The sequence below is a fragment of the Tripterygium wilfordii genome, chromosome 1 (genome assembly GCF_013401445.1).
Source record: "Tripterygium wilfordii isolate XIE 37 chromosome 1, ASM1340144v1, whole genome shotgun sequence".
Classification (NCBI taxonomy): domain Eukaryota; kingdom Viridiplantae; phylum Streptophyta; class Magnoliopsida; order Celastrales; family Celastraceae; genus Tripterygium; species Tripterygium wilfordii.
Genome location: NC_052232.1, coordinates 3,944,471 through 3,967,081, shown reverse-complemented (window position 1 = coordinate 3,967,081; position 22,611 = coordinate 3,944,471). Strand labels below are relative to the sequence as shown.

Sequence of the window (22,611 nt, the reverse complement as noted above, 5' to 3'; positions counted from 1 at the left end):
ACGTTGGGAATGTAGAATTTTGACTGTTGAATCATATGTTCAAAAATTAGTCATAAAAATGATACATTACACATTTGCATCTAATTGCTCAAAAAAACAGCCTAGATTTGTTATTTTGCCTATTAACTAGAAATTCTTTCAGGAAAAATATATTATTGTATTTAAAAATTTGCATACATATCAATTTTTTTTTAAAAAAACTTTTTTTTTAAAAAAATATTTTGAATACCAAAAATGAAAAGTTGAACACCCTAGTCCCTAAGAAATGAAGAGGAGGGTATCCCAAACCTTGAAGTAGACTGTAGACCCCACTTCAAAACTGATATTTATATATATGTTTTGACATCGTTTTTGTCTCGTCCTCTGTATGTTATTGTTAACCGTTCTTTCTTCTAACATCCTTGCAGTGTCACCTTCTCTCGGTCCATATTCTCTTGTCTTTCCTTTTGTGGGTATCTGTAGACTATACATACATGAAATCCTATCTCTTTGTAACCTTATTCTTCTACTTACAGTTACTGGTTAAAGGTGACATTCACATACCCACTACCCTTGAAGGACCCTTCAAGCCTGTAACTGTCCCTCTTGACAAAAGCTTCCGAGGCAATGCAGTGGACTTGCCAGACACTGATCCTAGACTCCAACGACCCGTTCGAGGATTCCAGCCTGAACAAATCTCTGCCTCCCTCTCTACAACCCACGACTCTGTTTGGATTTCTTGGATCACAGGTACTTTTTTTAATGTTAGTTTGAATTTCTCTTGTTTTACTCGTTCTATTTCATTTTATTTTCGATTTTGAATTGATATTCGTTAATTGAACCCAAGTTTTAGAGGATAGAAGGATTGGATTTGAAGTTAGATAGTGGTTTCTGACTTTCTTTGCATTTGAAGCAACAATTCCATATGGGTTTCTGCTTCTTTAGTTTATTAGATTGCTTTCAATTTCAATTGATAACCAATGGAGTTGCGTTTGTATCACTCAATATCTGTTTATCTAGATTGAACCAAGATTTAGAATATCGGATTCAATTTCAAGTGAATTTGAATAGATTGAGGCTGTTGACTTCTTTTTCATATGGAAACAATAATTCCAAATGGGTTTGTGTTTTTACTTTTCAAAGCCAATTTGGAAGATTTATGGAAATCTAATAGTTTTCATGTTCAATGAAGTTGTTTAGGTGTCACTCAATCTTTACTGTAGGTATGTGTTTTGGATATGAATTATGAAGCAATAATTCCAATGGGTTGTAATTTTGAACTGAATTTCTTGTTAGTTAGAGCTTCACTCTTTGGATATGAAGCAATCATTCTAGGTTGATGTGAGAAAGTCAAGTGATCATCAATGAAATTTTGTTGGTGGGACTTCGACTTTTTTGTGGGTAAATGTAATTGTGTTTTTGTCTAGATTTCTCAAATTAAATCCTATCACAGATCAATTTTTGAACAAGATCGAGCAGCTATGTAGACATACACATTTCTTGAATTGGTTGTATTGGAGTTTATACAAATGAACTTGGGTTTAGGATTAACATATATATATATATATGATCTTGAATGTTGGTTTGGTTGAAATTTTCAGGAGAATATCAAATTGGGGATAACATAAAACCATTGAACCCGAAATCTGTAGCAAGTATTGTTCGATACGGAAGGTTGAGATTCAGACTGAGTAATAAGGCACAGGGTTATTCCCTAATTTACAACCAGCTTTATCCATTTCAAGGCCTCCAAAACTACACTTCTGGAATCATACACCATGTTCGTCTCACAGGTATCAACTAATTCGCTATCAAGCTAGCATCCTTGTCGACATGGGTGACTTATATCTGTATGTAAATTTGTACTTATTTTCTTGTGGTGTTTGTGAGTCTGCTCTGGTTTACATATTATTGAAATGCTTTTCTGCAGGACTGAAACCGAGCAGAGTTTATTTTTATCGATGTGGCGATCCTTCAAAACCAGCTGCAATGAGTGATACATATTATTTCAAAACAATGCCAGCTTCCGGTCCCAAGAATTACCCTACAAGAATAGCATTGGTGGGAGACTTGGGTCTTACTTATAATACTACTTCAACAATTAGTCATCTCATAAGCAACAATCCTGATCTTATTCTACTGGTTGGAGATGTTACTTATGCTAACTTATACCTCACTAATGGAACTGGTTCGGATTGCTATTCATGCTCCTTCTCGGATACCCCAATTCACGAAACCTATCAGCCTCGGTGGGATTACTGGGGAAGGTATATGGGGCCTCTAATATCCAAAGTTCCAATAATGGTGGTAGAAGGGAACCATGAAATAGAACAACAGGTTGAAAACCAGACATTTGTTGCTTACAGTTCCCGATTTGCATTCCCGTCTAGGGAGAGTGGATCGACGTCCACAAGTTATTATTCGTTTAACGCTGGAGGCATACATTTTGTAATGCTCGGCGCCTACATTGCCTACAACAAATCTTGTAAATTATCTCACTTAGCTTCTTTAAATCTCTCTGATATACACATACTGAAATTGTGTATGTTATTGCTTTAATCTTTCCATTACAGCGGAACAATATAAGTGGTTGGAGAGAGACCTGGCTAATGTTGATAGAAAAGTGACTCCTTGGCTTGTGGCGACATGGCACGCTCCTTGGTATAGCACCTACAAGGCACATTACCGAGAAGTAGAGTGTATGAGGGTGGCAATGGAAGAATTACTGTATAATTACAGAGTTGATGTAGTCTTCAATGGACATGTAAGCAATCGAAAATAATTTAATGTCTTCGATTGTTGCTTCTCATTTGATTGCAGAACTTGCAACTCAATTTCGCTAGATTATGATACAAGGTTTGATCAATTTTGCAATAATCAACAGGTACATGCCTACGAGAGATCAAATCGAGTGTATAACTACACTTTGGATCCCTGTGGCACCCTGTACATCACAATTGGTGATGGCGGGAACTGAGAGAAGATGGCAATTGCTCATGCTGATGAACCTGGAAACTGTCCTGAACCATCCACCACACCGGACGATTTTATGGGCGGCTTCTGTGCATTCAATTTTACATCAGGACGAGCTGCAGGGAAGTTTTGTTGGGATCGACAGCCCGATTATAGCGCATACAGAGAAAGTAGCTTTGGTCATGGCATTCTAGAGGTGCCGTATTCTCTATAGCTCTGTCATTTGATTATAATTATTCAAAACGTTCCCCAACTTATATTTGTGCTACGTAGATTGTTGTCGATATGGTTGCGATGAATAACTGGTGGTGTTTTTGCAGGTGAAAAATGAGACTCATGCTTTGTGGACATGGCACCGGAATCAGGACATGTATGGCAGCGCTGGAGATGAGATTTACATAGTAAGACAGCCTAATAAGTGCCCAATGACCGGACCTCTATTTTGAGGTCCTAATACTATCTAATTAGGAGGTTCTAGTGTTTATAGTAATTCATTTGTGTTTAAATAAAGTAATTTTACCCTTATACATGTTTCCCGTTGGTTTTGCAGGAAATCGGGCTTAAATGACTGAATTGGGCACCTTTAGAGCTGAAAGAAGAAGCTGGGACTCAGCAGGTGTCCGGACACCTGTCCGGACAGTGTGTCCGGACGCCTCAAGTGCCGTCCGGACACTTTCTTCACAAATTGAGACAGAGGCTTCAAAGTTGATGGAAGCATGAAGTGTCCGGACACCCGTCCGGACACCCGTCCGGACACCCGTCCGGACACCTGTCCGGACACCACCGCGGAACTGCAACTTTTCTGCACAACATTTCAAGGGCATTTGGGGTAAATCATGTATATAACCAATGGGGAACGTTTGTATAAGGGCAGTTAGGTATTTTCAATGGTAAAAGGGGGAGAAAACCCTAAGATTTCTTCTTCCTTCACACAATTCATCTCCTCCAAGTTCTTGCCTCCATTGTTTTCTCTCAACTTCTCTCTCTAAGTTTTTCTTGGTTTTTCGTGATTTTGTTTGTAAACATTGATTTTCATCTATAAAATTGATGTTTATACCCATTATGATGAGTGGCTAAGTTCTCTTTCTAGTTTCTAGTCCCAAACGGTGGGTGCTTGGTTTCAATTACTCAAGGTATGTTCATGGAATTGTAGTTTTGATTTTGCTCTTTTAATTTCGTGGTTGTGTGATTGGATCTATGGAGATGACATATTTGATTGTATCTTTGGATTGTCTAGTCTAGGGATTGCATCTAATGTGTTTGATTGAGAATTGTTAAACCCATTGCATGATTTTCTTAATTAATTGAGTTTTCCATAGCATAGCTATTAATTATGTGTATTGATGATGGAGTTTTGGGTTAATTTAGGAATGTGCATGAGAGAGTTATGGTTAATTGATCTTTGAGTGTGAAACTAGGGTGTTAGCCAAGCCAAGCCCCAAGGGGGAACATTAATCCATAATATTAGGTGCTTATCCCTTTGCGTTCATCGTAGATTAAGAGACCCGATGGCCTACATGTATGAATTGAAGTCTTATATCCCAATTCTCTTTGCATATGCATGATTGATAGTATCACACAATGCATTGTGTATGGTTGTGTGTGTTTGCAATAATACCTTGAGTATGAGAACCGAGTAACCACCGGGACGGACTAGAGACTAGGTTTTTAATTAATTGTTTTAAATTCAATTTGTGCTTACTTTGATTACAAAATCGCTCATGCTACCGAGTCATTCGGCCCATTTCTTTTACTTGCTTTTATTTGATATTCATTGTGTTTATTAGTGTTAGCTAGTCATTTGCATATCATTCACTTCAAATTTGCATTGCTTCCTCGTGGATCGATACCGGACTCACCGGTTTATTACTTGACGATACCCTACACTTGGGGTAAGTACACACACACACTTTGGTGTCGGTCAAGTTTTTGGCGCCGTTGCCGGGGAACGAGTGTCAAAGACGGAGCTGGGTGGCTTGTAGATGCTAGCTTTATGCTATTAAACGCCATCAAATAAGGAAGGAGCACGGTCACGCTTCAAGGGTAACTTCGTTCCTCCCTTTTACTTGCTTTCTAGTGTAGTTGATTTAGTGTAGTTGCTGCAAAGAAAAAAAAAAAAAAAATTGTGAGGAGAACTTGGCGGATGGGGCTAACTTAGATTCCTGTGGGCGATGGATGCCACCTTGTTTGCTGCTTGGTAGTGATACGTTGTTTGAGAGAGCTTTGCGCATTTTTCTTTCTATCACTACTTGCTACATCTTGGTGTGTAATTGTTCCTGAGGTTGATTGTCATTCTATTCCTATCTTTGCTCCTGTTCTTGCTTGACATTGTTCTTGGTTGTTTGTTGATTGAAAAATCTGGTGTTACTTGACTTGGTTGGTTGCCATCTTTCGTGTTATTTGATAGTTTTGTTTGCCATCATGTCTCATCTTAGAGATAGTGTTAGTGGGCATGGGTCTAATAGAGATGGGAGAGGTGGTGACATAAATGCGAGTGATGCGGGGAGTGTACGTGGGGGTGATATCAATCTTGATGCATTACGTCGTCTTTTACAACGTGTGAACATTGATGAATTGATGAATCCGGCGCAAGGGCAAGATGCCCAAAATGTGCCAAATGCCCAAAATTTACCAAATGTTCAAGTTGAGCATGCTTTGCAAAATGCACCTCAACCACTTCAACAAGACAATGCGGCACAAATTGCCCCACAAAATGTCTACCAACCTCCCAATATGCCTCCCGCATATCATATACCTCCCCCATACAATTATGTGCATCCCATGTATTATCCAATGCCACAAGTGCCACAATATGCTCCCTTCGGACAAAATTTACATGCACCTCCTCCTTTGGAGTACATTCATGCCCAAGAGCATCGCACTTTGAGGGAGCTCACGCATCCCGCAAGGCAAACTCAACCTTCTTGCATCATCATGCCACCGAACCAACAAAATGTGAGCCTTAAACCATCAATGTTCCAAATGATTCCCAAATTCCATGGAATGGAATCGGAACGACCATATTCACATGTGCGTGATTTTGAATCGGTGTGTACTACTTTTGGTGATGTTACATGCACACAAGAAATTTTGAGACTCAAACTTTTTCCATTCTCTTTGAAGGATCATGCAAAACAATGGTTTGAGAACTTGCGCCCCCAATCCATTGCGACTTGGGCGGCAATGCAAGAAGAATTTCTCAACAAATATTTTCCTTCCCACCGTACCATTTCTTATCAAACACAAATCATGAATTTTCATTGCAAAGAACATGAAACTTTCTTCCAAGCTTGGGAGAGGTTTAAGGATTTGTTGTTTATGTGTCCTCACCATGGATTTCAAAAATTTCAAATTGTGAATTTCTTCCACAAATCTTTGACTCCATCTTTGAAGAAATTGGTTTCCACTATGACTCAAGGTGACTTTTTGAATAGGGATGCCAATGAAGCATTTACTTTCTTTGATGGGTTGGCAGAGGAATCCCGATCTTGGGAAGCTCCTCCCCTAACCCGACATGATGTTGTGCCAAGCTCTAGTGGCAAGTTTGTGTTGAATGAAAATGATGATGTGCATGCTAAACTTGCTTTGTTGTCCAAGAAATTGGAGTCCTTAGAGTCACAAAAGGCCCCTATAAATGTGGTTGGTGTTGACGACCAAGTTGCTTGTACTTTGTGTGAAAGTAGGGATCATAGGACGGATGAGTGTAATGCCTTACCGGCTTGTAAGGAAGTCCTATTTGGGCAAGGTTACAATGGGAACAATTCTCAGAACTTTAGGAAGCCCTACCCTACCAATCACCAAGGTAACAATTCGTACAATGAGAATTACCCTTGGAGGAATCATCCAAACTTTGGGTGGAGGAATGATGGGAATGTTCAATCCCAATCACTCCCCAATCCACCCCAACAACAATTGCCTCCTCCAAGTGTTACACAACCACCTCCACAACCTTACATTCCACCTCCTAAGAGGTCTCTTGAAGACACTCTTAACATTTTCATGCAAGCTCAAATAGGGGAGAATCAAAAGGCCACCAAATTCCAAGAACAAACCAATAGGGCCATTGAGGATATTAAGAGTCAAATCACTAAGGTCACCCAAGCTCTCACCACATATGAGAAGGGTAAATTCCCAGCTCAACCATACCCCAATCCATCCAAACAAGCCAATTTGCTAGAATCTACTAGTGGGGGGGTGAGTGGACATGAACAAGCCCAATCCATCCTCACTTTGAGGAATGGACGCATTGTGGATAGACCCATACCAAATGAGAATGTTGATCAAAATGACGATGTGCAGAATTTTGGTGATAGAGTGGGGAAAAAGGACAAAGGAAATAGTGGAAAGGAAGAGAGTTTGGAGAAATTTGTGCAGGAAAATGATTCACTAGGTGCAAGTGTTCGGACACCTATTTTGGATTGCCCGGACACTTCATCCAGAAACTCAGAAAAATGTGAGAAAATACCAAGAGGAGAAGAGGAGAGTGAGGGGCAATCACATAGGACAAGGGTAGACACGTCTAAGGATAGAGAGTGTATCCCAAGGCCACCATTTCCTCACCGATTAGGGAAGAAAACCAATGAGGCTCTACACAAAGAGATGTTTGAACTTTTCAAACAAGTGAAAGTGAACATACCTCTTTTAGATGCCATCAAACAAGTTCCCTCGTACGCAAAGTTCCTCAAGGATTTGTGTACCGTGAAACGCAAATTGAATGTGAAGGAGAAGGCTTTTCTTACGGAGCAAGCAAGCTCCATCTTACAAGCCACCACTCCACCTAAATATAAGGATCCCGGTTGCCCTACCATTCCAATAGTCATAGGGAACCATAGGATTGAGCAAGCATTGTTGGATCTAGGTGCTAGTGTTAATCTCCTTCCATACTCGGTCTATCAACAATTGGGGTTAGGTGAGCTTAAGCCTACAAGAATTACCTTGCAACTAGCCGATAGATCCGTCAAGATTCCTAGAGGAATAGTTGAAGATGTGCTAGTTCAAGTGGATGAATTCTACTTCCCGGTTGACTTTGTGGTTTTAGATACTCAGCCCCTCCCTAGTTTTAGCAAACCAATCTCGGTCCTTCTAGGTAGACCCTTCCTAGCAACTTCAAATGCTTTGATCAATTGTAGGAATGGTGTCATGGTGCTATCTTTTGGGAATATGACCGCGGAGATGAACATTTTTAATGTGTCTAAGCAAATGGGAGAGTTTGAAGACATTAGGGAAGTAGATTGGATCCATTCATATGTTGAGGAGAACTTAGAGAAAACTCTTGCTAGGGATTCGGTGGAAGGTGTGCTAGCTTTGAGCGAAAAAGGTAGTCAATTTTTAGTTGAGGAAGAGGAAATTAATGAGGTTTTGGAGTCTTTAGCTATCCATAGCATAGGACGATTCAACCCACCCATTGAGGAATTAGAACCTTCCAAGACTAAGCTTGAATCATCTCTAGAGCATCCACCAACGCCGGAAAGGAAACCCTTACCAAGTGAGCTGAAATATGTATTTTTGGGAGAGAATGAGTCATACCCCGTTGTGATATCTTCCCTACTTACTTCTTCCCAAGAAATGAAACTTGTGCAAGTGTTGCAAAGGTATAGAAGGGCAATAGGTTGGACAATTGCTGATTTGAAGGGTATTAGTCCTTTGGTTTGTACTCATAGGATTTACATGGAAGAGGAAGCTAAGCCCATTAGACAAATGCAAAGACGTTTAAATCCGAACATGAAGGAGGTAGTTAGGGGGGAGGTGCTAAAATTGCTTGATGCGGGGATAGTTTATCCCATTGCGGATTCCAAATGGGTATCTCCTACCCAAGTGGTCCCCAAAAAGTCCGGAATTACGGTAGTTAAGAATGACAAGAACGAATTGGTTCCCACTCGAATTCAAACCGGGTGGCGCATGTGCATTGACTACCGTAGACTCAATATGGTTACTCGAAAAGACCATTTTCCCTTACCCTTCCTTGATCAAGTCCTTGAGAGAGTAGCGGGTAGAGCCTATTATTGCTTCCTTGATGGGTATTCCGGATATAATCAAATAGAGATAGCCTTAGAAGACCAAGACAAGACCACATTTACATGTCCATTTGGAACTTTTGCTTATAGACGCATGCCTTTTGGGTTATGCAATGCTCCGGCTACCTTTCAAAGGTGCATGATGAGTATCTTTAGTGACATGGTTGAGAAAATTGTGGAGGTCTTTATGGATGATTTCTCGGTTTATGGAGATACCTATGATCAATGCCTTGCTAATTTGGCAAGTGTGTTAAAAAGATGTGAGGAGAGCCAATTGGTTCTCAATTGGGAAAAGTGTCATTTCATGGTGACACATGGAATTGTATTGGGACACATTGTGTCATCCAAAGGGATAGAGGTTGACAAGGCAAAAATTGAATTAATTCAAAAGTTACCTCCCCCTACATGTGTTAAAGATGTGAGATCTTTTTTGGGTCATGCGGGTTTCTATAGAAGGTTCATTAATTCTTTTAGTGCCATTGCCAAACCTTTAAGTAACTTGCTTGCTCAAGATGTCTCTTTTGAATGGACACCACAATGTCAAAAAGCCTTTGATGATTTGAAAGGTGCCCTAACCACCGCACCCATTATGCAAACTCCCGATTGGAGTATGCCCTTTGAACTCATGTGTGATGCAAGTGATGTGGCGGTTGGGGCGGTCCTAGGACAAAGAAAAGAAAAAAATGCTCATGTTATATACTATGCTAGTAAGACTTTGAATGATGCTCAAGTGAATTATACCACCACTGAAAAGGAATTACTAGCTATAGTCTTTGCTTTGGACAAGTTTAGATCTTATTTGGTTGGCTCGAAAGTCATCATCTTTACCGACCATGCGGCTTTGAAGTATTTGCTTTCAAAAGCGAATGCCAAGCCTAGGTTGTTAAGATGGATTCTCTTACTTCAAGAATTTGACCTTGAAATTAAAGATAAAAAAGGAGTGGAGAATGTAGTAGCCGACCATTTATCTAGACTTCCCGGACAAAATTTGATTTCACATGGCATACCGATCAATGAACATTTCCCGGATGAACAACTCTTCCTCACCAATGCCATCTCATCCAAATTGACTCCATGGTATGCGGACATCGCCAACTTTTTGGTGTCCGGAAAAATGCCATCTCATTGGAGCAAGATTGATAGATCCAAATTCCTTCGCAATGTGCGAAACTTCTTTTGGGATGACCCATATTTGTTCAAGTATTGTTCCGATCAAGTGATTCGGAGATGCATCCCCAATAATGAATTTGAAAGTGTCATGGCCTTTTGCCATAAATATGCTTGTGGAGGCCATTTTTCCTCCAAAAAGACCGCGGCCAAAATTCTTCAAAGTGGCTTATATTGGCCTTCTTTGCACAAAGATGTCCATGCTTATTGCCTATCTTGTGACAATTGCCAAAGGTTAGGTAATTTAGGAAAACGTGAGATGATGCCCCTCCAACCTATTAACATCTTGGAAATTTTTGATTGTTGGGCCATTGATTTCATGGGACCTTTCCCTAATTCATTTGGTTATTTGTATATCTTGGTTGGTGTGGATTATGTGTCAAAGTGGGTAGAGGCTATCCCTTCTCGAACAAATGATCACCAAGTTGTGATAAAATTTTTAAAAGAAAACATTTTCTCAAGATTTGGGATGCCTCGAGCCATCATAAGTGATGGTGGGTCTCACTTTTGCAATGCCCCGGTTAGAACTTTGATGAAACGATATGGCATTTTGCACAAAGTTGGCACCCCATATCATCCACAAACAAGTGGCCAAGCGGAATTGGCAAATAGGGAGATTAAACGTATTCTTGAAAAAACGGTTGGTCCCAATAGAAAAGATTGGTCTTCCAAATTGATTGATGCTTTGTGGGCTTACCGTACTGCATATAAGACTGCCCTTGGAATGTCTCCTTATAGACTTGTCTATGGCAAGGCTTGCCACTTGCCGGTGGAATTGGAGCACAAGGCCTATTGGGCCATTCGCACTTTGAATGACTCCACCGATCAAGTTGGGGGGCATCGCAAACTCCAAATCCAAGAGATTGAGGAGTTGAGGAATGATGCTTTCGAAAATGCCAAAATTGCTAAGCTCAAAATGAAAAGATACCATGACAAGCACATTGTGAGGAAAGTTTTTCATGAGGGACAAAAGGTTCTTTTATACAACTCCCGGTTACACTTGTTTCCCGGGAAGTTACGTACCAAATGGACCGGACCTTTTATTGTCCGCAAGGTTTCCCCATATGGAAGCATTGACATTGATGATCCTAGGAGTGGAAAAACTTTTAAGGTTAATGGCCAACGATTGAAACCATACTTGGAAAATTTTAATGAATTGGCCGAAGAATGGGACCTTGTGGATCCCACCCCTTCCTAGTGTGCGTGAAAAGAGCTCTCTTGTAAATATGTAGTGTTAGATTATTTTTCATTCATTTTTGGTGTGTTTTTGTATGTTCACAATGCATTTTACAATTTGTTCTTGCCTTGTTTATCATGCTTGACATTGAGGACAATGTCTCATTTAAGTTGGGGGGTGAGAGAATTGTGAATTCATTGTGAAACTTGCTTTATTTTGGTGTGCTTTTGTGAATATTTAAAAAAAAAATAAAAAAAAAATAAAAAATAAAAAATAAAAAATCTTGTTGTGTCATGCTTGGATAGTGTGGTTGGTATTAACTTTTTCAGGATACGCTTCGTTTCTCACGATTCCGATCACTTTTGAAGAGTATGGTATGATTTCCTACCCTCTATCCTATTGTGTTGTGCTTTGTTGTTCATACATGCCAAATGGACTTTAGGAAGGGAAGGGTAGATGCTTTTGGGATTCACTACCAATTTCAACGTTAATTTCTTATTCTTGTTCGAACGTGCAAGTGTAGAGTAGGTTTCTTGATTTCTTTTGTGAAGTCGAAGCATGTGATTGAGTAGGATGACTATGATCAATCTTTCTTGGGATGATTGGGACCTAGTTTGATATCAAAACTGTGATTAAGTGGGCATCTTGGCATTGAAGCAATTGTATGACTGCGTTTTTGGATCCTTTTGTCTGAAAATAGAATTACCTTTTTACCCTTCTCATTCTTTTGAGCCATTCTTCGTGATATATATGGGGTTTTTGGGTGATTCTTTTCACCAATTATTCATTTGACATCTTATAAGCGTGTTCTTCAATAGCTTTGCATTCATTACATTTGATTACTGAGAAGTGTGATTTTTGTATGTGCCACTTGCTTATGAACTTAGGATTGATGGATTCATTAGGTTGAGAGATTTGAGCCTAGCCTATTTATTTGTGAGTGATCATAAGCCTATATTTCTTTAAGCCTTTTATTTCACTTACAAGCCTTGTGTGAACCATTTTCCCAAATATTTCCCACCTTTGGTTGCAAGGTTGGGTAGGAGCTTCAAAAATAAGTCGGCAGTGATATTATCCCTCCTTATTCTGAAAAAAAAAAAAAAAAAAAAATTGAGGGTGGTTGTAGCCATTAAAAAAAAAAAAAAAAAAAAAAAAAAAAAAAAAAAAAAAACGCATAGAAAAAATAATCAAAAAGAGGTGTATGCAATAAAGTTAATCCTTTGTGTGTAAAGGATGAGAAGTGTTTGAATTTGTGGTGCAATGGAAGGGGTGACAAAATGAGAATTTAGCTCACATGTTTGAACTTAACCTTGCAACTTGTTACCTAGTTCCAAATTCTTCCTACCTTGTCCCTTAGCCACATTACAAACCATTTAACCTTTTGATGAATTTGATTCAAGGTAAGCAAGTGAGTTGGCGGATGCATTAATTGCTCTTGTAGGTGATTTCTTTCTCAAAGCTATGCCCATCCAAATTATCTTTTATAAACACATATATTTAATTCAATTGTGTAAGTCATTTACTTAGCACAATGTTTTTATGTTTTTGTGTACATTTGGGATTGGGGATTTATGAACACCAAAAGGTTCCGTAACAAGGTTTTACTTGTGTGAATGTATTGAGTTGTCTTGCTTGATTGCACTTATATTTTTCATAGTATAAAAATGTTCTTAGTCATCTTTGAGGGGATTTGAGATTGATTTTCTAAAGATTTTGCATGCCTTCAACTAGCGGGGAAATTGGGGGATTAGCTCTATTTCTTGCATGTAAGAACTTAAGAATCATTTATGGTGCTTTCAAAGTAATAGTGGATCCCTTGGCAAGTGTTTGTGGGTATCGCTCTGATAAGCCCTCACGAGACTACAACTCGTCCACTAGGGTGACCTAGGGGTTTAAAGGCTTGTTGCATATGCTAAATGCAACCGTGATGCCTACGTCAGTGAGTTAGGATTTTATTTTTAGAAGTGTTTGCATTGCTAGGGACTAGCAACGTCTAAGTTGGGGGGTGTGACCGGACCTCTATTTTGAGGTCCTAATACTATCTAATTAGGAGGTTCTAGTGTTTATAGTAATTCATTTGTGTTTAAATAAAGTAATTTTACCCTTATACATGTTTCCCGTTGGTTTTGCAGGAAATCGGGCTTAAATGACTGAATTGGGCACCTTTAGAGCTGAAAGAAGAAGCTGGGACTCAGCAGGTGTCCGGACACCTGTCCGGACAGTGTGTCCGGACGCCTCAAGTGCCGTCCGGACACTTTCTTCACAAATTGAGACAGAGGCTTCAAAGTTGATGGAAGCATGAAGTGTCCGGACACCCGTCCGGACACCCGTCCGGACACCCGTCCGGACACCTGTCCGGACACCACCGCGGAACTGCAACTTTTCTGCACAACATTTCAAGGGCATTTGGGGTAAATCATGTATATAACCAATGGGGAACGTTTGTATAAGGGCAGTTAGGTATTTTCAATGGTAAAAGGGGGAGAAAACCCTAAGATTTCTTCTTCCTTCACACAATTCATCTCCTCCAAGTTCTTGCCTCCATTGTTTTCTCTCAACTTCTCTCTCTAAGTTTTTCTTGGTTTTTCGTGATTTTGTTTGTAAACATTGATTTTCATCTATAAAATTGATGTTTATACCCATTATGATGAGTGGCTAAGTTCTCTTTCTAGTTTCTAGTCCCAAACGGTGGGTGCTTGGTTTCAATTACTCAAGGTATGTTCATGGAATTGTAGTTTTGATTTTGCTCTTTTAATTTCGTGGTTGTGTGATTGGATCTATGGAGATGACATATTTGATTGTATCTTTGGATTGTCTAGTCTAGGGATTGCATCTAATGTGTTTGATTGAGAATTGTTAAACCCATTGCATGATTTTCTTAATTAATTGAGTTTTCCATAGCATAGCTATTAATTATGTGTATTGATGATGGAGTTTTGGGTTAATTTAGGAATGTGCATGAGAGAGTTATGGTTAATTGATCTTTGAGTGTGAAACTAGGGTGTTAGCCAAGCCAAGCCCCAAGGGGGAACATTAATCCATAATATTAGGTGCTTATCCCTTTGCGTTCATCGTAGATTAAGAGACCCGATGGCCTACATGTATGAATTGAAGTCTTATATCCCAATTCTCTTTGCATATGCATGATTGATAGTATCACACAATGCATTGTGTATGGTTGTGTGTGTTTGCAATAATACCTTGAGTATGAGAACCGAGTAACCACCGGGACGGACTAGAGACTAGGTTTTTAATTAATTGTTTTAAATTCAATTTGTGCTTACTTTGATTACAAAATCGCTCATGCTACCGAGTCATTCGGCCCATTTCTTTTACTTGCTTTTATTTGATATTCATTGTGTTTATTAGTGTTAGCTAGTCATTTGCATATCATTCACTTCAAATTTGCATTGCTTCCTCGTGGATCGATACCGGACTCACCGGTTTATTACTTGACGATACCCTACACTTGGGGTAAGTACACACACACACTTTGGTGTCGGTCACCCAACTGAACCAAAAAAGGTAATTAAAAAGCCTACACATTATCCATGAAGTGGAAAGACTACAAGTTTTAGTTCTCATAGAAGTCTTGGTTCTCTCTTTCTGCTCATGTGTGGTGTTTTTATTGTCTTTTTTCTCTGTAAGTGATGAGTTCAGAGAAAAATATGGAAGGAATAGAGTCAAAATGCAAAGAAAATTTCGCAGCAGCAAAGGCATCAATATGAAGAATTTGTGTTCACTGTTTTATATGTTGACCTTTATTTTTTTCATCATCTTCTTAGCAAAATTGGCAATCCCTTCCACATGAAAATGCAATATCGTCATGCATATCAATAATACAAGTTTGAAGCCCATTTTCGAGTTCTAAAAGATATAGTAAGTACATAAATTAATGATAAGATTGAGCAAACTGATCAAGTTTTTTTTGACTAAAAGTAGAGAACGAATTGTTTGGATTGAGGTTTCCCATATAAAGAAGCAACTCAGTATTTTGCCTTAGGGGAAAGATTATCTATCTCCATACAAGGAAGCAGCTCATTATTTGCCTTAGAGGTGTTAAAAGTACCACATCGGTATATTGTTGGAATTCCTTACCATTTGTAAGGATAAGTAAATAAAAGAAATAACGTCATGTTTGAAATGTAAATCTGATTGGCCTTAAGGGGAAATGGTCTGGATGAGATACAAGACCAAACAATTAAAGACAAACCAATGGGCCAATAATGAAATAGGCTTAAAGCTAAAAGAGACTAAAGAAAGCCCATATGAACTGAGCCTCATAACTCGTCTTCAAGTGGAAGACAATTGATAGGAATCTACAACAGATTCAATGCAGAAAGAGGATAAGTGAAGAGGTCACCTGGCAGTTCCTCAGTTTTGAGGGCTAATTCGCCGTTGTTAAATCTTTTCTCGAATAAAATGCAAATCAAGTTCGATGTGTTTGGTCCATTCATAGAAAACGGGGTTGGTGGTGATGTGAATCACTGCAAAAGATCTCGAAACTGTTTTGCTTCTTTGACTTCCATGAAATTAAGGATTGATCAATTTTGACACGAAAGCTTGTTACTAATTAGGGGTATTTATGAAAATCTCCCAGTCAACATCATAGTATGCTTCTAAACCCTAATGAAAACCAAGTCTTTCGTGGAAAACGGGGTTGGTGGCGATGTGAATCGCTACAGAAGATCTTGAAACTGTCTTTGCTTCTTTGACTTCCATGAAATCAAGGATTGACCAATTTTGACACAAAAGCCTGTTACTGATTTACGGGTATTTATGAAAGTCACCCAGTCAGCATCACAATATGCTTCTAAACTCTAATGAAAACCAAGTCTTTCATCTTCTTTTTCCTCTCATTCTTCTTCTTCTTCATTTCCTGATTGTTAATTCCGCAAAGGATTGGAGTCATCGAATATATTATGGTATCATAGCGGTTCCGTCTAGTTGGACATGACCTCTACTCCATTTGTTAGGTCTTGGAATAACTCGGCCCGCAAGTGCAGAGGAGAGTTAAAAGTACGACATCGGTAGATTGTGGGAATTCCTTACAATTTACAAGGACAAGCCCATCCTCATTACACCAACAAGGCCTTTTTCCTAACCCAAGTGAGTTGGGCTTTGACCCATGGGTTTCGACCCTTAGTAGCTGGGATAAGGAGGAACAAAGTTGTACGGTCCCAATGTATCCTTAGAAAGCGGACAACCCAAAGTCAACAATATTGTTGGCATGTATAGGGGTGTGAATTTACAACAAGAGGAAATATTATCTATCTCCATAAATTGCAAATAAATAATTGTGTAAAATAATTCAACACGAAAAAGTTGTAATTTTGTCTTCTCTTTAACTTTCCATCTTGGACGTCCACGAGTTATGAATTTATAATTCATGTTTGGAACAATAACATCATGTGTAGAGCAAAACAAGGAAACATCCTCCAATACATAATTTCATATCCTCCAATACATAATTTCATCCATCATCTTCTCACATCAATTGTAGACGTTGTTTAGATATTTACACCAATATCATGGTGATAAAACCATTTTCATCATCCAATTAAAGTCAAACGCGTGGTATCCTATTTTAGAAACCTAAGCCCTATCTCGATCTACCCATTCATAGTCTATCTCTGATAAGTTCAAGAATTGATTTTCACCTGACATACGACTGTAGATCTTGGATCCTTCATCTTGGCTTTCCTATCTCGGTATCCTAGTAGCTGACTTCCTCAGAATATAATTATGTAACATTCAGACTCCATAACAAGTTGAAACTCCCCTAAGAGGAGTCCTAACCCAATTCGAAGAACAGGAGAAGGTATCTCCTAACTCAAATAGAAGTTCCTAAAAACAATGATCACACTCCATTATGAAGTAGGACTTGTTCAACTACTATAAAAAGACACCTCCAGTCAAGTAAAAGATTCATTCACAACTTTTCATATTTTCCTTCCTAAGAGCTCCAACTTATGAAGTTCTTAACTGTTAGCTTCCTCACGTTCTGGCTTAAGAATTGAAGTGTCTTTGCCAAGGGCGGATCTAGAAAATGAATTTAGGGTGGGCTTGGTTAGTTGGGATGTAGGAATTTATAAGAGAGCTGAAGGTTGACGGGGGTTCTGCTGCCCCCGGAATTTTTTTTTAGAACATTTACTGAAATGTGACCGAAGAAAAACAAATATCTATGTAGTTATTACCTTTAGTAAATATTTATATAGTCATTAAATTACACATCAAAACTATATATTGAACAATGTTCGAGAATAAAGAATCATTTAAATTGTGCTAGATGATTTTTCATTGAGTGAAAATCTTCTATCATGTACAAGTGTGTAGCAATCAATATTTGTTCTCTTGTATGAGTGTGCATGTATCAATCAATAATTATTAAATTAACCATACATATGTATAGTTATTAAATAAATCTAAATAAGTGAATTTTATTTGAGATTTGGGTATTTAGAAGTATATATGGTAATTTTTTCCCAAATTTTGGGGGTGGGCTCAAGGCCTTAGCTAGATCCGCCACTGGTCTTTGCAGAGGAACGCACCTTGGGAAGACTTCTTAGCTTACGTTTGTTCATCTCACAAAAGAACAACACTCATCACCAGTAGCACCCGAAGAAGCCTAGTTTGGAATGACCTGGTGCATTTGCAAGACAAGTCATAGTTGCACATCATTAAATTGACACTGTTTTTGGGAAGGACATACTTCTATATTTAATCATGGTTCAAACTAGGTCAACACATGCTCAAGGAATTAGAGTTTATGGTCACCCAAGAGAAAACCCTAAGCAACGCAACGATCCTCCAACTCCACCAAATCCGCTTGTTGTAGTGCAACAAGATCCACCAATTGCAAATCTGCCTGTGGCCAACCCACAGGGCATTACCTTCACCTCCGAAAAACTTATTACTATCCTACAACAAATGTAGAATTTCTCAATGAGACTTTACATGCTCCAACTGTCGCCCCTACAAGACGCCACTCTCAATTTGGCTGACATCAACAAAGAAGTTCCACAAGACTCTTGTACCAGAGAATCTAGACCTTAGAACCAAGAAAAAGAGCCCTATGTAGAGTAGCTGAAGAAACAATACCTCCACCATGGAGGAAGAATGCAAGCAAATTGAAGATATGATGGATCGAAAAATTACTACAATAAAAGAGGATCCAATCTTGGACCTTGCTTTAGTTAAGACTTTAACACCTCTGACACTCGAGATACAAAGCGTTCAGATGCCAAAAAATTTCGAAGTCACCAACATAGGAAAGTACGAAGGAAAATGAGAATCAGAGGATCACGTCCTCAATTTCAAAACTATGATTGATATTCAAGAAACATGATGTAAACTCTTCCCAGACTCTCTTATAAGAGTCGCACGATGATGGTTCCAAAGTCTTCCTCAGGAGAGCATCTCCAGTTTTGAAGAATTGACTCATAAGTTCACGTACACTGTGCTAGTACTAGAAAACCAAAAAAAACCAACAGTACTCTGATGAACGTTAAGCAAAGGAAAGATGAATCACTCTGAGCATTCATTGCTAGATTGAACCAAGAGTACTTGGAAGTGTCTGACCTAGCTTTCTTGGTACCAACAATGGCACTAGTTTGAGCAATTAAGCATTCAATTTTGAAATACTTACTTTCATGGCATCACTCTTCACCTCAAAGATTAGATAGAGAGTATCATCCAACGAGGATACTTCAAAATTTTCACTAATGTAAGGGAGGAAAAAGAAGATGAGACGATGACCAAATTACAAACGACGATCGAAGAAAGGGAAGGCGATTTAGCCCGAAGGTAGAACCGAGGTACAACCAGAACCATCAACGTAATTGTTGGAGGGTTAGCATTAGGAGTAGAAAGATCTTCAAAATGAAGTGCCCATGCCTTAACAATCAACCAAGTTGATAATAAAAGGAAGAAACAAAAGAAGGATGATGCAATAATCACTTTCTATAAAAAAAAACACTGACGACATCAGTGTCCCTTATGACGATGCATTTCTCTATCATCACCTGAAGCATCTCTCTATCAAGATCTCTCTGCCTAACGGCCTTAAGTTCTGCGACATCGAGCTATAATACTCTGAATTGGTTAGTAACAAAATTCAAATCACACTGGTGCTTTAAATACACTCCAATCAATGTCATATGTTCTTCAATTACTCGATAGGTTGAGTTCTAAAGTTGAGAAGTTAACTACTTGACTGGATGAGGTACGTTTAATCAGCCGATTTGGTGTTTTCCCTCAGTGATGCACTTGTAATTATGTACAAAACGTGTTTATGAAGTAAATTCTATTTTGTTATATGGAAAATTTTCTTTTGTTTGAGTTACTTCTCATCATTTGGAATATGCTCAAAACGTGTGCTATAGGTGTAAGCTTCTCAACTCTGATTAGGAAAAATTAGGTAGATTAATTGATAGATGGATTATGTGCAAACAAAGAGCAGATAAATCCGATAAAGTGCAGATTAAAACTTTATCATCAAATGCAGATAAATTCAATAAAGTGTAGATAAAATGTATTATCAAATGTAGATAAATTTGATATAATGCAAATAAACTTATGCTTAGATCTACATATTTTGAGTTTGTTTAGTGAAGAACTAATGATGATGATTTGGTCTAATTTCGCTTTTCTTGTCATTGTATGTTGATGACTTGACTTACTGTAGAGATTATAAGGAATAATTTTGGGATTATCACAGGCCTTCACATGCTTAGATATGCATATTTATGGTTTCATTAGATGTAATTAATTGAAATATGATTGCTTGCTTTCATTATTAAATTGTAGTAAAGCTACTGGTATCTCTAATTATTGTGGTTATTTGGCAAGGATGTTTGTTTAGTGACGAATTGATGATGATGTTTTGGTTTAATTTCACTTCTTTTCTCATTGTATTAGCTAACTTGACTTGCTATAGAGATTAATTGGCTTGCGGGTTTCAGGCTTGCCAATATTGAGTATGATAAAAAAACTCAAGAGCTCTAGTTTTAGAGGCTTTTTGAACCTATAGTTTCAGGTTAGCTGATAGGTATGATAATACCTATTGTTTTTGGTAGAAATATCCCCCTCTTAAGCTTTCTTTTGATAAATAAAGAGTGTATTTATGTGTTGATTTGTATTTTGATAGGCTGATTGCGGTTTGGATGAAAAGCGACGGAAAATGGGCTGAATTGAAGGAAATGTCCACCGACCTTCGTGTGTTCAAATAGTCATAACTTTCTGTCATGTTATTGGAATCGCGTGAAATAAAAGGCATTGGAATCTAGACATCTCAAGCTTTCCTTAGAAGCTAAACTCAGGCAAATCGGAGGTCATATGGAGAAGTTATGGTCATTTGAATTGTGGCCTAGGCGTGCGCCTAGGCGTGTTCGCGCCTAGGCTCACCATTGTGCACGCCCAGAATCATTTATGCACGCCCAGTCCAGAGAGCATTTGATGTGAAGATGATTGAAAATATATACCACGCCTAGGATTGCGCCTAGGCGTGCGCCTAGGCGTGGTACGCCTAGGCGTGAATTCAACACGCCAAGGCGCAAAAAGCAATTTTCTGGGATCTTTTAATTCACGAATTGCCCGAGCCGCAGAGGACTTTTTGGACCGAAAACTGATTTTCTGGAGAGCGAAACCAGAGGGGGAAGGCTACTCTTGGAGCTAGGAGGAGAGATTCTTCAGCTCAACTTGGATTTACTCAACTAATTGGGTTTATTCATGATTTTCTCATCTCTCCTCTTGTGTTTTTCTCTCATTATGTGTAACTAAACCTCTTTTGCCAAGGCTAGGTTGAAGCCTTGGGTTTGATGACTTTGTTTATGACTTGATTTACATATATATGAGTTGATTTGGGTATAAATCTTGTGTTTCTATGTTTGATTGCAATTTCTTCATGCTTGTGGTGTTTGGCCAACACTTTAGGTTTTTGGATGAAATAGTTTGGAGAATTTGCTTAGACAATAATATGTCAAGTAGATTATGCTTCTTGAAACACTTGATTATGAATGTGTCTCCCTTTAATTAGGTGACAATTTGTATGAATTCTAATCTCCATAGAACTCCATGAATTCCTATGCATGTTTAGACCAATAAGATGGCTAGAATGTATTTAGGAATATCCGACCTAGACCAATAAGATGGCTAGTAATCGATTTTAGGGAGATTTGGCTTAAGTGCACTAAAACCGACTTAGGTACGGATTCGTTATGCCCGAATTAGCAAATATGTGTGTGAATTTGTGTCATTGCAAGTTATTTCCCAAGGGGGATTCCAAAGCCTTGGTGTTCATCTCATTCATCTCATTTGCATTAGTTGCATCCTTATTCTAAGAAAATACTGAAAACACTTTGCTATTTGCTTGTTTTAGTTTAATTACCAAACCAAACAATCTTGAGTTGAACTCTACTTTTGATTGCATTGTCCATATATACATACAAATATACATTTGGATTAGACATAACACCGTCCCTGTGGATTTGACCCTTGCTTATCATTGTGCTGTAGTCGCCAACTAGTACACTTGCTAGTAAGGTTAATTTAGACCCAACAAGTTTATGGCGCCGTTGCCGGGGACTGTTGCTTATATTTGATCCATTCTTGTTTATATACATAGAAACTTACATACTTAGTTTAGTTTTTACTTACTTAACAATTAGTGATCCTTATACTATTCTTTCTTGTTTGTAGTTCATGCAAGGAAGGCGTTCTCAAGATACTGAAATTCTTCCTGTTGATCTAGACTTGGAACATACACGAAGGAACAAGAGAGACAAGGACCTTCTTGAGGAGCAATCTTCTACTCGGTCTATCTCTCTTACATCCAGCTCTAGTTCGTCTAGTGACAAAATTTTGGGAGAACATTCTGAACAAGCGAGCATGGCTGAAAATCGTGAAGAAGTTGGCAACAATGCCAACAATGCAAATGCTCCTGTTACCATCATGGACTACTCTATGCCACAATTCTCTACTAGACAATCTTGCATCGTATTACCAACCATTCCGCCAAATCTATCTTATGAGCTTAAATGTCATGTGATTAACATGCTCCCATCATTCTCAGGAGCGGAAAATCAAGATGCTAGTGATCACATTGATAATTTTCTGGAGATTTGTGGCACTCAAAAAATTCAAGGCATATCTGAAGAGTTCATACGGTTGAAGCTATTTCCTTTTTCTCTTAAGGAAAGTGCTAAGATCTGGTTCAAGACTTTGCCACCAAATTCTATCACTTCTTGGGATCAACTTTCTGCTAAGTTTATTCAGAAGTTCTATACTCAGTCAAGGACACAG

The 22,611-nt window shown here is 38.6% G+C and overlaps 2 pseudogenes; one reads left to right on the top strand and one right to left on the bottom strand.

Moving 5' to 3' along the window:
* The first annotated feature begins 381 nt into the window (after positions 1-381).
* On the top strand, positions 382-15,083 carry LOC119997138 (annotated as a pseudogene).
* Positions 6,191-6,290, bottom strand: LOC120004323 (annotated as a pseudogene).
* Positions 15,084-22,611: the final 7,528 nt, after the last annotated feature.